We start from the raw sequence: 16288 nt of genomic DNA on the forward strand, positions 1-16288 counted from the left end.
AAGGAAATGTGCTAGGTAACTATCATTCAGAAACGTTGTATACCAGGCCAGGATATGAGAAAGAAACATCTACAAAACTGAAACCCCAGAGTTGAGTCCAATCGACTTCCACACCATTTGAACAGGATTTTCATTACTTGCTTATATTTCTGCCCTTTTAGTTTAATTACTATGTTCCTTGCTTTCAATAACACACATAATCTTGGATCATCCTCCGCCCTCAACTCCCAACTTTTACTACTGATTATGTTTTCTTTTTAACAAGACTTAATCCCACTGGGCTCTTTTTCAGACACATGTTTTTTTTTGTTTTTGTTTTTGTTTTCTGAAGCTGGAAACGGGAAGAGACAGTCAGACAGACTCCCGCATGTGCCCGACCGGGATCCACCCAGCACGCCCACCAGGGGCGACGCTCTGCCCACCAGGGGGCGATGCTCTGCCCCTCCGAGGCGTCGCTATGTTGCGACCAGAGCCACTGTAGCGCCTGAGGCAGAGGCCACAGAGCCATCCCCAGCACTGGGCCATCTTTGCTCCAATGGAGCCTCGCTGCGGGAGGGGAAGAGAGAGACAGAGAGGAAGGAGAGGGGGAGGGGTGGAGAAGCAAATGGGCGCTTCTCCTGTGTGCCCTGGCCGGGAATCGAACCTAGGACTTCTGCACGCCAGGCCGACGCTCTACCACTGAGCCAACCGGCCAGGGCCCAGACACATGTTTTTTTAAGCCATGCCTGATTCTGTGAGATAAAGCCTCAAATATGTCCCTTTATCTACACTGATGAACTATTTTTAAAAGGGCAATTATTTTTCCAGAATTCTATCAGAGGAGATATATTTTACTTGTAGCAAATACCATAGGACCTGTGCTAGAATTAAGGTACAGTTGATCCATACTGAATGAGTTTTAACATTTGTCATTTCTTTTAAAGAATTTTCTAATTGTCTGCTATTTGATTTCTTAATTCCCCTCAGATAGCTAATACAATAGACATTCCAGAGCTGGCCACTCTTTCCTGATGACAAAAATGTAATGGAAGCCAACTATGATATGATTCCTGATTACTTTTAAACTTTACTGCCTGAAGTTTCATTGCCACCAATGGCAGCATCTAATATACACCCAAATGGAAGTCCATCCCAGAAATTCCACCCAGGGTCTCAGGTCACTTGGCTCTAAGCATAGGGTATAATTAAATAATTTCTGTTGAATTAAAAGTTGTAGAAGACTTAGTTTGTGGACCAGTCCTCATGTTAGATACAAGATGATAGAGCTTGACCTCAAGCAAATTGATTAGTCTGGTAATGCCATACATTTTGTAACTTTATTATATTAACTATAGTGATATCAGTTATCCATTTTAACCTTTCTTTAGTCCTAAACTCCCCTTTCTCTGATCCTAATTTTGGTGTTTGTAAATGTCATTTAAAAAAGACTCATAGAGAATTCTCTTCTGCTGTTATGTTGTTCCTGTTGAGAAAATGTACAACTACCCTGATGGTTTAATCTAGCACAGTCAAGCTTTAGTGATGAGAACTATGGTCCATAAGTCTGTCTTCCACCACTGTGTTCCATAGCTAGGGGCAGATGGCATTCTCCTTTCAACACCTTTCATCAGTTTGAAAGCTAAGAATGTGATTCATCATGGCTTCCTCTTAAGAATATATACATTTTGTAGCTTTTAGCAAAAATAATGCTTCTTCTGTGGGTTTTCGGTGATACAGACATCTAGTCACCTCCCAATTTGGATGAAGCCAAATGGGAGTAAGTGTGGAGGGGGCTTCCAGACACAGCAGGAAGGTGTTGTGTGGAGAGGGCCCCACAAATTGTTGGTATAGTTACTACCAAATGCCACGGAGAAAGGCAAATTTACATGTGCCCAAGCCTGCTAGGTCCACTTTCTGGGACAACCTCATGTCTGTGTGAAAGCCAGATGGACCAATCTCATCATTCATTCATTCATTCCAATTTACAACTCACGTTCAGCCATAACCTGAACTCTCTGATTTAAACTTGGCCTGGTTTTCCTAGGTGCTGAGATGTCTTCAGGCCCAGGTTGAGCTCCCAGCGTGCCTGTGAGAGGACAGTAACAAGGTACATTTTCTGTCCCTCTTACAGACTCTCAGAAAGGAGCTACAACCTGGTCTAGTGCTCCCTGAGAAAAATCAGAAAGGCTAAGTTCTTTCCCAAAAACTCCAGACCTAAATCAACAAAAGGTGAGAGGCAGTGTTAGGGTAAAAGGTGGCACTGGAGTTAAACTGAGAGACATAAAGGGAATTTGGACTGATGGATTTGTGAAAGAAATCTGTTTAGGGTGCATGCCATTGCCTCATAACTGCCTCTCTTTTCAAACTATAGAACAGCAATAGTGCCAAGATACTTCAGATTATTTAAAAAGACCCAAAAGAAGGCAGAACCCTTTTTATTTCTTTTCCAAAAGTCAAAGAGTACAAATTAGAATAGTTGGCTTTCTCTTGAACTTTTTGTCATAATTTAATTTACTAAATTATTCAAAACATAGAACTCCCTACCCCATACTCCCCTCCCTGCCACTTCCTATAGAACGAACACATTAGAAAGGGCTTATTCCCCAAAGCTGCTAGGTTATTTCAAATAAGTCACACAGAGAACAGCTAGGCAGGCAGCATTCCTATACCAATCAGGGACATTCAGATCCAAATCCCAAAGGCACAGTGAACTCTTACACTGTGTTTCTGCCAAATTTGTTCACTAAATATTTGTTATGTGCAAGGAAGTGCAATAGACTTGCAATTATTTTCTTTTATTTTTGATTAAGTAGTAAATATATGTAATAACAAAATTCAAATAATACAAACAATTATACAATGAAAGGTAACTCTTCCTCTGACCTCCCAGGCTTCCTGTCCTGTCATGGAGCCAATCACTATTATCAACTTCTTTATATTTAAACTTTAGACATTATTATTTGTGATAAGCTGAATAATGTCTCCCCAAATTTCATATGGTGAAATCTTAACCCCCTAGTACTTCAGAATGTGACTCTACTAAAAGACAGGGCCTTTAAAGAAGTAATTAAGTTAAAATGAGATCATTAGGGTGGGCACTATTCCAATAAAAATGGTGTCCTTATAAGAAAAGGAGATCAAGACAAAGACTCACACAGAAGAAAGACCATATGAAGACATAAGGAGAGAAGGCTGTCTCCAAGCCAAGGAGAGGCCATGGAAAGAAATGGCCTTACCCACACCCTGATCCTGGACTTCCAGCTTCCAGAACTGTGGGAAAGTGGATTTCTGTTCTTTAAGCCACTCAGTTTGTGGGACTTTGTTATGACAGCCTGAGCAGGTAGTTATATCACACTAAGAGAACTGTATAACCAGTCGAAAAGGACAAACATCAACGGGGGTAGCAGTCCAAGCAAATTCGCCATTTCCACTTTTAGGCGCTGATCCCCGAGCTACCTTGTAACATCTGATTATTCTGCTCACAGTTTTAGTCACATTACTGCTCTGTGCAAAACACTCCGGTATCATGGAGAAGCATTTTATTTTTTGCAACTGGGAATGTCTCTATTATTACACACCAGTCATGGACTATACCTAAATGTGACCAATCAGCTACTTACCAAGATTGCAGAGAGGGCTCCTAAAAACCTGAAAAGTAGGCCACAGTTGCTGAGGTGACTTGATCACGTGCCCGCCATCCCGCTGCCCATCCATTCCCCACTGCCCACAGCCCAGGATGCTTCCCTGATGCTCACCCCTTGTCGAGATCCTTCTGCCCCATCCTTAGTATTTACCTTGATTATTTCTCATTCTTCAGAGAGCTGCTCTCAGAGGGAGTAGTGTAAGTTAAACTAACTCTGAACTTGAAGTCAGAAAAACTTTATCTGATTCCTGACTCTTCCTTACAGCTTGTAAGTTACATGATTTCAGGTACTTAACTTCATGTTCCTAAAGGTTGCCAGGGACACTATCGCCTGTCCTGCCTTCCTCATCTGGCTCATTGACTTTCTTTTCACCCCTAATCCAACTACCACTCTGGATGATTTCAGTGTCCCCATGGATGGGTCTGAGCCATAACACACCATCTGTATTACATGATGTTGCATTAAATACCCTGGCTGAAATCTGGTGATCCCTGCTCCAACTGGCCTCCTCATTTCCATTACATTTTGATCCCAGTTATTAGCAGGAATTACTCTACCTCTAAACTGTGACTTCCACATTCCACTCTCTCATGACAACAGTTTGTTGTTTCAGTGTTCACGCAGTTGTTCCCACAGCATGTTTCCTGTTTTATCTTATATTACCACACTTGTCATTTTTATCGGGGTGAATATTTGTTTAACATCTGTCTCCACTTTGGATTTAAATCCCATGAATGTAGGAGCTATGTCTTTCTTAATCACCATTTTGAGCCTTAGAACAGTCACTTCCATGTAGTGGATGCTCCAAAATATTGGTTTAAAAATGAATGAATGAATAAATGAATGAATGGGAAAAAAATCTATAAATTCTCAGCTTCACTTTCTTCCTTATCCAGGTTGTATCCATAGCCAATTGCTTTGAACTTTTGCAATATTCCTAACTCTCTTAACCTCTTTTCCTTCTCTGGTACCCATCTAGTAAAAATCAATCCTGGAGATATCCAGCCATCCACCTCCCCTGGGCCACACCTGGGCTATGGAATGGTGGTAGAGATTACGACAAAATGGCAAAAATTGATTCTGTATAAATTACCTCCAGTCTTAAGTGAACCTTCAATTCTGCCCAGCAATCTTTCTTATTGCTCTAGTCAACTCTGTTTCTCATATAGATTATTTTAAAACTTCTCTAATTATCTCAAAGCTTTGACTGCTCTGCCTTTTTCATAATTTTAAGCAAATGATCTCACCCTTTCTTCTACAGAGAGAGATAGAATCCATTAGATGAGACAGTTTCCTCCCATTTGACCACCAAACCATACCAATTAATTTCTCTTTTCCATTCTGCTTTTTAATTTTGTGCTGTCCAGCCTACTTTACTGGATAATCTCCTCTTTATTGTCAAATCCCCTTCACTCCACTGGCTACCTCCCATTAGCACTGATATAATGTTTGCTTGTTTTGAATCTTTTAAAAATGTCTCTTGATTTCATAAAAGTTTTCAGGTTCTGTGCATCAATGCTGTCTTCTGCTTTCACAGGCAAGTTCTGGAAAGAACTCTCCTAACCCCATCTCCACTTTCTCTCATCCACTGGCATATCAACCCACTGAAGTCTAGCTTTGCGCTGCAGGAGACCTTCAAATCTTTCTTCCTAGGATCACCCACACTGTCTTGTAGCTGTTGGGACTCTCTGCAACATTTAATTCATTTATCATAAATTTGGCCCTAAATAAAATGGAGAAAGCAAAAAAGGTCAGAAAGGGCAAAAGGACTATGACAATTCTGAAGTGTTAAGCTACAAAAGCAGACCTGCCATCCAGCCAGTTCTCTGGGAAATAGAGGATTTTACCCAGAACACCAGGGTTTATCTGGGGCACCAGCAACTAAAGTTCCTTATTTACTCTGTCATATAGTGACTCCTCTTGTTTGGGGTTCTAGCAGGGGAGCGCAGCTACTCGTATACCCTTGACCGAAGAACGGTCCTCTCCTCTAGCGGGGAAGGTCGTCCTCTTCGACTGAGCTGAGCGCGCAGCTTAGGGAGGGACGCACATGGAGCGGTGAGGGAGGAAGGGGACACCCGCCTAGCCAGCCAGATCAGCCGAATCAACCCTGGCGATCAATGGGGTGACAGATGTCGCAACCAGATCGCCCTTACATCCCAGACTTGGCTTCATGTGGGGGCATATGTGTCTTCCTAACCAGGGAGAGAAGGCTCCTTAGAGGCAAGGTCTATGTTTGCTGAGACAGCTTTGTCAGCAACTTTGAGAAGAGGGATTTTGTTGAATAATTTTTTTCCTGTTTATTTCTCATTCCTGGCCCCTTACTCTACACTTAGGAGGTTAGTGAATGTTTCTTTAACAGACCAAAGCCAATAGAAATGGAGGCAAAAACTTCTGACACAGGTCTTTGGTGCCCTGTACTTTCTAAAAGGTATCTCTTTGTGTAGGAGAACATATCCTTAATTCTCTGTGGCTAGACCCTATTTTAGAATCACATTTCCACTGAGTCATGAAAGACTCAGAACACACCTTTATTTTCCAGCCTGGTCACCATTGCAGAGTAGGTCTTTGAACTTTGTCCTACCAGCCACCGTTCCCAGGCACGTCTCTCCCGAAGGAAAATCCCACTCCGCCAGAGGACTGTGTTAGTTACCTTTATGCAGGTTGTAAATTGTTTTTATTCAGTTGGAAGATGGGGGTGTGTATCGCCAACAGAAATGGGTGAAGGGGGCATCTGTCTGAAAATCCCTTCCCACTGGCCACCTTGCCAGTTTCTGCTCAGACAATGCAAGCAGCTTGGTGGAACCATATTGTCCCTATAAGCTCACAACACATGAACAAATGATTAAAAACACATGGAAAACAGTTCCACAGTTAAGCTAAAATTCAGATGGGAATGGAAAATCAACTTGCAAAGCTTTCAGCTGACTCAGGGCCAAATGTAGGACAGAATGCAAAGAAATGTTGCCAAAAGAAAGGGAAGTTGGGGAGAAAAGCAAGTTGTGGATGGGAAACGTAAAACAATGACACCTTGTATTGACAATCCTTCTGAGGCTCTCCAAGAGGAGGCACCAAAATCAACTCTGGAAATATTAAGACCATTTCATGAAACATTTTAGACAGATTTATATTTTCTACCTCTATAAATAAAGGTTGGCTTGGCTCTCTTGGCAACACCTATGCAGAAACATAATGTTAAGTATCTGTAACATAAATATTAAAATATTACACATTTCCCCCTCTGAGGTGTGAGGATTAAGTAAAAAGGTGGCATGAGACAAACTGTGAAAAATCATGACAATAAAACGCAAAAGCAAAGCAGAACTTTCCAGTAAGGCTTGCCTTCTGTTGTGTACCTGACCCTGTGCTGAAGACTTTCATAAAGCTCAGCTGGCCTTTGTCACATTTGCAAAAGTTCATCTCTTGATTCAAATCTGAAGCACTGAAAGGACCCAAGGATTCTAATGGGTAGGGAATCTGCAGGCAGGAAGTTGGTTCCTGGGAACCAGTTTCTTTCTGCTGGTCTTTTGTGTTTTTAGCTTCTAGCCTGAATCCTTCCTGACTCCCATTTCCCCTGAACCACCTTTCTCTTCACTTAGTATCATTTACATCTCATTTGGGGGCATGATGAATGCTCAGTGTATGCAGTGAGTGTGTTTTTTTTTTGTTTTTGTTTTTTTTCTGAAGCTGGAAACGGGGAGAGACAGTCAGACAGACTCCCGCATGCGCCCGACCGGGATCCACCCGGCATGCCCACCAGGGGTGACGCTCTGCCCACCAGGGGGCGATGCTCTGCTCCTCCGGGGTGTCGCTCTGCTGAGACCAGAGCCACTCTAGCGCCTGGGGCAGAGGCCGAGGAGCCATCCCCAGCGCCCGGGCCATCTCTGCTCCAATGGAGCCTTGGCTGCGGGAGGGGAAGAGAGAGACAGAGAGGAAGGAGGGGGGTGGGGGTGGAGAAGCAAATGGGCGCTTCTCCTATGTGCCCTGGCCGGGAATCGAACTCAGGTCCCCTGCACGCCAGGCCGACGCTCTACCGCTGAGCCAACCGGCCAGGGCCAGTGAGTGTGTTCTTTACCCACTGAATATAAAAGGAAATTTCTGAAAATGTGGCCCCAGATGGAAACCATTCTTAGAGTATATCCCCCAAGTCCTGAGCATCAAACTATCCTTTAGTAAAAAATCCTTTCTATCATGTGAAAAAAAAACTATCCTTTAACTTTACCTCTCTTTATAATGAGGTCATAGAAATGAACTTTGTCATACCTGCCACAATTCACAGATGTATCACAGATCATGTCTGAAAGCAAGGCATATTGGAGTTTTAAAAAGAGCTTCCTCAGTCATCTCGATTTCTCCCCAAATTGGAAACATTCTCATGTTCAACACAAATGTTCTAATGTGGAAAAGTTCTCTCACTTATAATTTGGAACTCAAAATTCCAACTCTCCCACCCCTAGCTCCTCCTTCCATGCTTATGGGTGAGGACAAGCTCTGTTGGAAGCTGTCACCCACTTCCGGTAGTTTGTATCTCTTTCTCTCTCTCTCATACAATACCTATGAGACTTCACAGCTTTTAAAACATTATTCTTATTGAGTACCTACTATATCTCAGGCATATTCTTTATAGTGTCATATTTAATTGTTACAACAAATTTTCCAGGAAGTTATTGGTTTCCCCATCTTATAGATGAGAAACCTATGTACAGGGAATTTAGGATACACAGCCAGGAAGTGGTAGAACTGACATATAAACCTACCTCTTGTTCTTCCCTCTCAGTCTGCCCATTGCCACATAGCTATTAAAATGGTATCTTATTTTATATTCTGCTATTTTAAATTAACATGATGTGATAAAATTGTTATTTTAAAATGGCAATATAATATTCTGTTAAGCATTCATCTTTCATTGGATATTTAAATTATATAATGTTGCTCCAATTTTTTATGCCCTAAAATAAAGATATCCTCATGCATGTAACTTTTCCTTTTGAAAAATTTCCATTTTGTAGAAATTATTTTCTTTCTTTAAACAGCTTTACTGAAGTATGAGATTGACATATAATAAAAAACATGTATTTAAAGTGTACAATTGGTAGACTTAGACATATCTATGTATATATGTTTATCTGTGAAACTATTACTCCAGTCAAGGTAGTAAACAAATCCATCACTCTCAAGTTTCCTGTGGCCCCTTGCAATCTCTCCCTTCCCTGTTCTTTCCCATGCACCTCTCCCATTCACAGATAACACCTGATTTTCTTCTGTCACTATAAATTAGTTTGCATGTTCTAGAATTTTCTAGAAATGGAGTACATAGACACCATGTATTCTTTTCTGTAAGGCTTCTTTCACCATAACTATTTTGAAAATTATCCAAGTTGTGGTAGCAATATCTCATTCGCCTTTATTCCTGAATAGAATTTCTTTGAAAGGATATACTAAAACTTTTTTGTTCATTCACATGAAATGGGCATCGGGTTGTTTATAGTTTTGATTGTTACAAATAAAGGTGCTATGACCATTCATGTGTAAGTCTTAGAATAAAAATACGCATTTTTCCTCTTGTGGGTAAATACATAGGTATTTACCTATGTATGGTTGGATTTTATGCATTTACCATTTTTAAGAAACTTCTCAATTGTCCTCCAAAGTGGTTGAACTATTTTATATTTTCACCAGCAGTGTATGAGATTTCCAGTTCCTTTACATCCTTACCAATATTTGGTACAGTCGTTTTTTAAAATTTCAGCCATTCTAATAGGTGTGTAATATTACCTTATTATTGTAGCTTCAATTTACAACTCCTTAATGACTATGTTGACACATTTTCAGGCACCTATTTGCCATTTATATATCTCCTTTGGTTAAGTATCTGTCCAAATCTCTGCCATTTAAATTTCTCCCAGTCTCTAGGTTGTTATTCTCTTAACAGTTTCTTGGTCAAGATATATTATCCTTTTGTATATGTTGTTGGATTTGAATTGGTAAAATTTGTTTAGAATTTTTGGATATGGCCCTGTGGTTTTCTTTTGTTATAATTATGGTTTGGTATCAGAGTGATGGTGGCCTTATATTATAGAATGAGTAAGAAAGTAGGTTTTTCTGCTGCCATTTTCTGGATGAGTTTTGTAAAACTGGTTCTATATCTTCCTTAAATATTTGTAGAATATGATAGTAAAGTTACCTGCACCTGGAATTTTCACTGAGAAAGTTTTAAACTATAAATTTAATTTTTGTAAAAATTATAGAATTTTTATTTCAAGTTACCTGTGGATTTTAATTGAGCATTGATAGTTGGTGTTTTTCAAGGAATTTGTCTATTTTCTTTAACTTATATATTGGTACAAGTTGATTATGGTATTTCCTTATTGTTCATTTAGTAGCTGTAGAATCTATAGTGATGTCACCTAATGTAACTTCTTATTCCTGAGATTGTTAATCTGTGTCCTCTCTCATTTTTTCCTGATAAGCCTGGTTGGAGATTTACCCATTTTATCGATATTCTCAAAAACACAGCTTTTGCTTTCATTAATGTTCTCTATTTTTTCTGTTTTCTATTTTATTGATTTCTACACTAATATTTTTTATTTCCTTATTTCTGCTTTCTTCTTTTTCTAGTTTTTTAATGTGGAAGCCGATATTCGGACCTTGCTTTTTCTTTATTATAGGCATTTAGTCCTATTAAATCTTCCTTAAGTAAGGCTTTAATGGCATGCCACAAACTTTGATATGCTGTGTTTTCATTTTTATTCAGTTCACTGTATTTTTTTCATTTTCACTTTGATTTCTACTTTAACCCATCAGTTAAAGAATTCTATAATTTATTCCAAACACTCGGGGTTTTCCAGAGATTTTTCTATTATTAATTTCTAATTCAGTTTCATTGTGGTCAGAGAACATATTTTGTGTGACTTGAATAATTTTAAATTTATTGAGACTCATTTTATGTCCCAGAAACAGTCTGCCCTGGTAAAGGTTCTGTGTGCACTTGAGAAGAATGCATTCTGCTCTTGGTGGGTGGAGTGTTCTATAAATGTCAATTAAAGTGCCCATACCTCTACATCCTTACTGATTTCCTGCCTGTTCTATTTATTATTAAGAGAGGTGTATCAGCCCTGGTCTAATAGCTTAGTTGATTACAACATTGTCCCATCATGCCAAGGTTGTGGGTTCAGCCCCCTCCCAGGGCACATAAAGATTCAACCAATGAATGCATACATAAGTGGAACAACAAATTGATGTTTCTCTAAAAAATAATAATAAAAATGAAAGGTATATTAATGTTTCTGACTATAATTATAGATTTGTCTATTTCTCCTTGCAGTTGTATCAGTTTTTGCTTCATGTGTTTTTAAACTTTGTTACTAGATACCTATATGTTTAGGATCACTGTGTCTTCTTGATGTATTGACTCCTTTAAATTTATAAAATAACCTCCTCTATATTTTGTAACAGTCTTTGCTGTAAAATTTACTCTGATATTAATATAGCCACTCCAGCTTTATCTTAACTAGTTTTAGGATTGTATACTTTTTTTTTTAATGTTTTTTTTTTGGTTTTTGTTTTTAATTTTTTATTTTATTTATTCATTTTTAGAGAGGAGAGAGGAGAGACAGAGAGGGATAGAAGCGGGGAGGAGCTGGAAGCATCAACTCCCATATGTGCCTTGACCAGGCAAGCCCAGGGTTTCGATCGGCGACCTCAGCATTTTCAGGTCGATGCTTTATCCACTGCGCCACCACAGGTCAGGCAGGATTGTATACTTTTTTTCATTTTTCTTCTGTAGGGTAAATTAGGATTGAATGCCTTTGGGAAGCAAAAATACAGAGAGGGATAGAAGCAAAAATAAAACTTGTACTTCATTGCTCGGAAAAAGTATTGCAGGTTACCACAAGGCCTTTAATGGAAGTGTTGTTTTAATTTTGTTCCTTTCCATCTTAAGGTAAACTAAACTTTATTGCCTAGTAGAATATAAGACCTATAAAAATGTTCAAATATGAAGTTATATGTGTAAGTTATGAGGACAGTATATTCATTTCCTGCATGATTCTGTTCTAAAGACTTATAAAATTAATTTAAAGCAAATCATGACATTCTGGACATTACAGACATCCAGACACACTCTGCCATCAGTAACAGTTCTCCCATGATTAATGAGGGGAAAGAGAAGAAAAGTCAATAAAGCAGTACTATGAATTAAAAAATATGTTAAATAAGCATTTTCTTCCCCTTAACCAACCATATAAAAAGATAAAAACAAACCTGGGTGAGACACAGGGCAAGGACTGGAAAAAATATCTTGGATGAGTCAAATACATCAACTCATTTATAGCTTTCTAAAATAAATATGATATTTTTTGGTAATTTTAAATAGCCCTTTTTTTAAAAAAAGATATACTTCCAATAGCATAAAATTAATCATTTTAAAGTGTACAGTTCAATGGTTTGTAGTATATTCACTATGTTGTGCAACCATCAACACTACCTAATTCCAGAACTTTCCCCTCCCCTCAAAAGAGAAACTCAGTACCTATTTGCAATTAGTCTCAATTTCCCCTTCTCCCCACCACCTGGGAACCACTAAAATACTTTCTGTCTTTATAGATTTTCCTATTCTGGCCACATGCAATAAGTGGCTTTTGTGTCCATCTTTTTTCTTTACAATGTTTTCAAGTATATAGTAAATTTTATTATACTCGCCATTCAAAGATATTTTACTTGACAACAACAAAACCACTTGATCAAAGTGGAAATAGCTATGTGGAGTAATCCGAAGATCCTCGTTCCAGAGGTGGTTTCTTCCCACTTTAACTTCTGCAGACATTGTTCCCCTCTGTTGTACAATGTGGATATCAGGTGAGAGATCAAAACTCTCTTTTTTATTCCTGTTACTCCAGGAATTTCAAAGACACAGCGAGACATACTGCTGTCTTTTGTGTGTGTGTGTGTGTGTGTGTGTGTAGGGGGGGGGTTATTGTTGCAAATACAACTAGCTAGATTTGAAAACTTTAGTTCCCAACTTGATCTGGAAACAGGAAATTCCAGATAGCTGCGGCCAATAAAACTTTGAGCTGATCATAGACTCAGGAAGTTAACCCCGTGTCATAATCGGGAGAGGAACAGAACAAAAGACAGCCTGAACTGCGCTCTCGTTTTTTACTTCCCTCCACGGCTGAAGAGGGGTAATGTAACCAGTGACTTCCTCTGTAACGCTCTCCCTGGTAAAGAGCTCCACACTTCAAAAAAAGACTAGAGAAATGTGCATATATGAGCTATGCAAGGTTGCCCTTCCATATTCAATATTTGTTGGATGAATGGTAGATGAATGGATGAATGGCTGGGTGAATGGGTGGAAGCCATGTCACTAAAGGCCGATCTAAAAGTAATAATAAAAAAAAGACATGTTGAGGATGACGTCAGAGTAATGGCGGGGTAGGAAGTGATACCGATAAATCTCCCCCAAAACTCAACAAGATCTTCAACCAGAAACAGAAAAACCTATACTTGGAGCTTCCAGATGCTTCGCAATACACCCAAAGGTATGATTGAGTGAAAAATTGGCTAAATATATAACCAAACCCCGAAGGAAATAGGGAGTAAGAAATGCTCCGCCTTCCTCACTAACCTAAACAGGGCGGCTTTCTCTGGTAACTGTGAATATAGAAACTGAGGCGGGCAAAGGGGGTGAATACAAACGGCCGAACCAGGCTGTGGCACGGAGATCCAAGCCGAGGAAAATCTGATCCTGTGGCAACCCGGGCAATACAAGCTAACACTCGCGCCAAACCCAAACAAAGAAAGACAAGCGGCGCGGCCATTTTACCCGGTCTCCTGGTTGGTGCGCAGTTAGTGGGCGAGAGATTTCTTCCTAGGCCCCGGGAGTCAGTGCCCGTGTTGCCCCACGGAGAGACAGGGTCAGAGGCCTTTCTGTGGGCCGAGGGCAGAGTCTCTGGGCAGCCCCAGCGCCCTGGGAAAGCCACGCACGGGAGGGAGTGAGAACTAATTCCAATGGTGGAGATTTTCCGTGCCGGAGGGTGTTTCACTCAGAGGGAAAGCAGCCGGCCTCATATCCTGGTTTGCGCACGCAGATAAGGAGTGAGCGATTCCTCCGAGTGCCTCGGCAGTGCGCGCCCGTGTCATCGCACAGAGGAGCAGAGTCAGGGGCCTTTGTGTGGGCCAAAGCGGAATCTCGGGCCGCCCCAGCGCCTTGCAAAAGCCGCGCACGGGGACGGAGCGAGACTCAATTCCAACGCTGCAACTTTTCCCTGCGGTCGGGGGTTTCACTCAGAGCGTGAGACTGCTGGCCGGATATCCTGGTCTGCGCGCGCAGCCAGTGAGTGAGAGTTTTCTCCAAGCGCCCCGGAAGTGGGCACCCGCTTGTGTTACCGGACAGAGTGGCAGAGCCAGAGGTCTGTGAGTGGTTGGAAAGCCCGCCTGATTATGCTAGCAGCTCTGACTGACTGAGCCTTACCCAGAGCCCTGTGCTGAGTGGAAATAGAGTGGGGAGTTGCCAGCTCTTTGAGCCTCTTACTATCCAGGCAGAGGCAGCAGCAACCCCATAGCTGGATTATCAGGCTACTAATTGAGGAAGGAAAGACTAGGAGAAAGGCTCCAGGAACACAGACTCTCTCACTGTCGGAGCCTATAAATGCTAATAGCCTCGACTGCCAACGAGACTAAAGCACAATACATGACATTGCCATAGAGACTTATCAACTGCAAACCTCCACCTGAGCGTGGCAAAGGGGCAAAACCCGGGGTACAGAGTCACCGACCAGGAAGAGGGAGAGAAAAGAAAAAGCAAGAAGATAACCTCTCAAAATCAAGAATAATCTGCAGACTTTATAACCTATCCCATTGTATTATATTTGTTCGTTTGTTTCTCTTATCTTCATTCTTGATACTTTTTTTTTTCCTCCTCCAATTTGGCCGATTAACTCTCTACCGGTCTTACTCTCTCCTCTCCTTGAACTACACTACCCATAAGTGTTACATCTCCCATTATCTTTTCTCTTCTCTTCCTTTCTCTCTATGAGGGTTGCACTCCAAAACCCTTAACTCTCTCTCTCTCTCTCTCCTTTCTTTTTTCTTCTTTTAGTGGTTCCCTCTTTTTTTTTTTCTCTCTCTCTCTCTTTCTTTTCTCCTTCTATATTAGTTTCTTCCTTTTTCCTTTACATCTCCTCTCATTCAAACCTCAATAACAAACAAATTATCTTATCTGGGACTCAAACTTATGTTTGTGGCATTTTGGGGGGTTTTTACTTCACCTTTTTAACTCACTAGCAGTGCTCCCATCCCTGGCTCTCCATATTATCTAGTTCTTGTTCCACTAAATACAATAGTAATTTTTTAATTTGTCCCCCCATTTTTCCGTTTTCCTCTTAATCCTCTCATCATAACTCTTAGACAACCAACACCTAAAAGCAAATCATTTTATTCTTGACCCAAATTTTTTCCTTATTTGCTTTTTGTAGGTCCATACGCTCTTTTTTTCTTTTTTCTTTCTTTTTTTTTTTTTTTTGCCCCTTTATTACTTTTCCCCAATTCAGGCCCTCCATCACAGGCATTGTTTGTTATAATTCACAGTCCACCACAAGATTTTAGCAAGAAAGAGGGGAGAGGAGAGGAGAGGAAAAAAGGAGGGGGGGAATAATTTCCTTTTTTTTTTTTTTTTTTTTTTTTTTAATTTTTATTTTATTTTATTTTTCTTTATTTCATTATTATTTTTTAAAAAAAAAAAACTCTTCGATTTTTTTTTTATTATTTTTTTAAACTTTTTATTCTTTATTAAATCTCATTAATACTATCAACAAAACCACCCTCAGATGCCATTAAGGAAGAGAAAATCGAATATCATGGATACAAAAGAAAGAGAGGTAACACAGCTAGATGAGGAAAAATCTATGGAGAAAAAATTTAATATATTGGAAACCTTGGAGCTAAATGACAGAGAATTCAAGATAGAAATCCTAAAAATCCTCCGAGATATACAAGAAAACACAGAAAGGCAATTTAGGGAGCTCAGAAAACAACTCAATGAACACAAAGAATATATGTCCAAGGAAATTGAAACTATAAAAACAAATCAAACAGAGATGAAAAACTCAATTCACGAGCTGAAAAACGAAGTAACAAGCTTAGCTAATAGAACAGGTCAGATAGAAGAGAGGATTAGTGAAATAGAAGACAAGCAACTTGAGGCACAACAGAGAGAAGAAGAAAGAGACTCAAAAATTAAAAAAAAATGAGATAGCCCTACAAGAATTAACTGACTCCATCAAAAAGAATAACATAAGAATAATAGGTATATCAGAGGGAGAAGAGAGAGAAAATGGAATGGAGAACATACTCAAACAAATAATAGATGAGAACTTCCCAAGCCTGTGGAAAGAACTAAAGCCTCAAGTTCAAGAAGCAAACAGAACTCCAAGTTTTCTTAACCCCAACAAACCTACTCCAAGGCATATCATAATGAAATTGACACAAACCAACAGCAAAGAAAAAATTCTCAAGGCAGCCAGGGAAAAGAAGAATACAACATATAAAGGAAGGCCCATTAGATTATCATCAGATTTCTCAGCAGAAACTCTACAAGCTAGAAGAGAGTGAACCCCAATATTTAAAGTCCTGAAAGAGAGGAACTTTCAGCCACGAATACTATACCCATC

The sequence above is a fragment of the Saccopteryx leptura genome, chromosome 2 (genome assembly GCF_036850995.1).
Source record: "Saccopteryx leptura isolate mSacLep1 chromosome 2, mSacLep1_pri_phased_curated, whole genome shotgun sequence".
In the NCBI taxonomy this organism is placed as follows: Eukaryota; Metazoa; Chordata; class Mammalia; order Chiroptera; family Emballonuridae; genus Saccopteryx; species Saccopteryx leptura.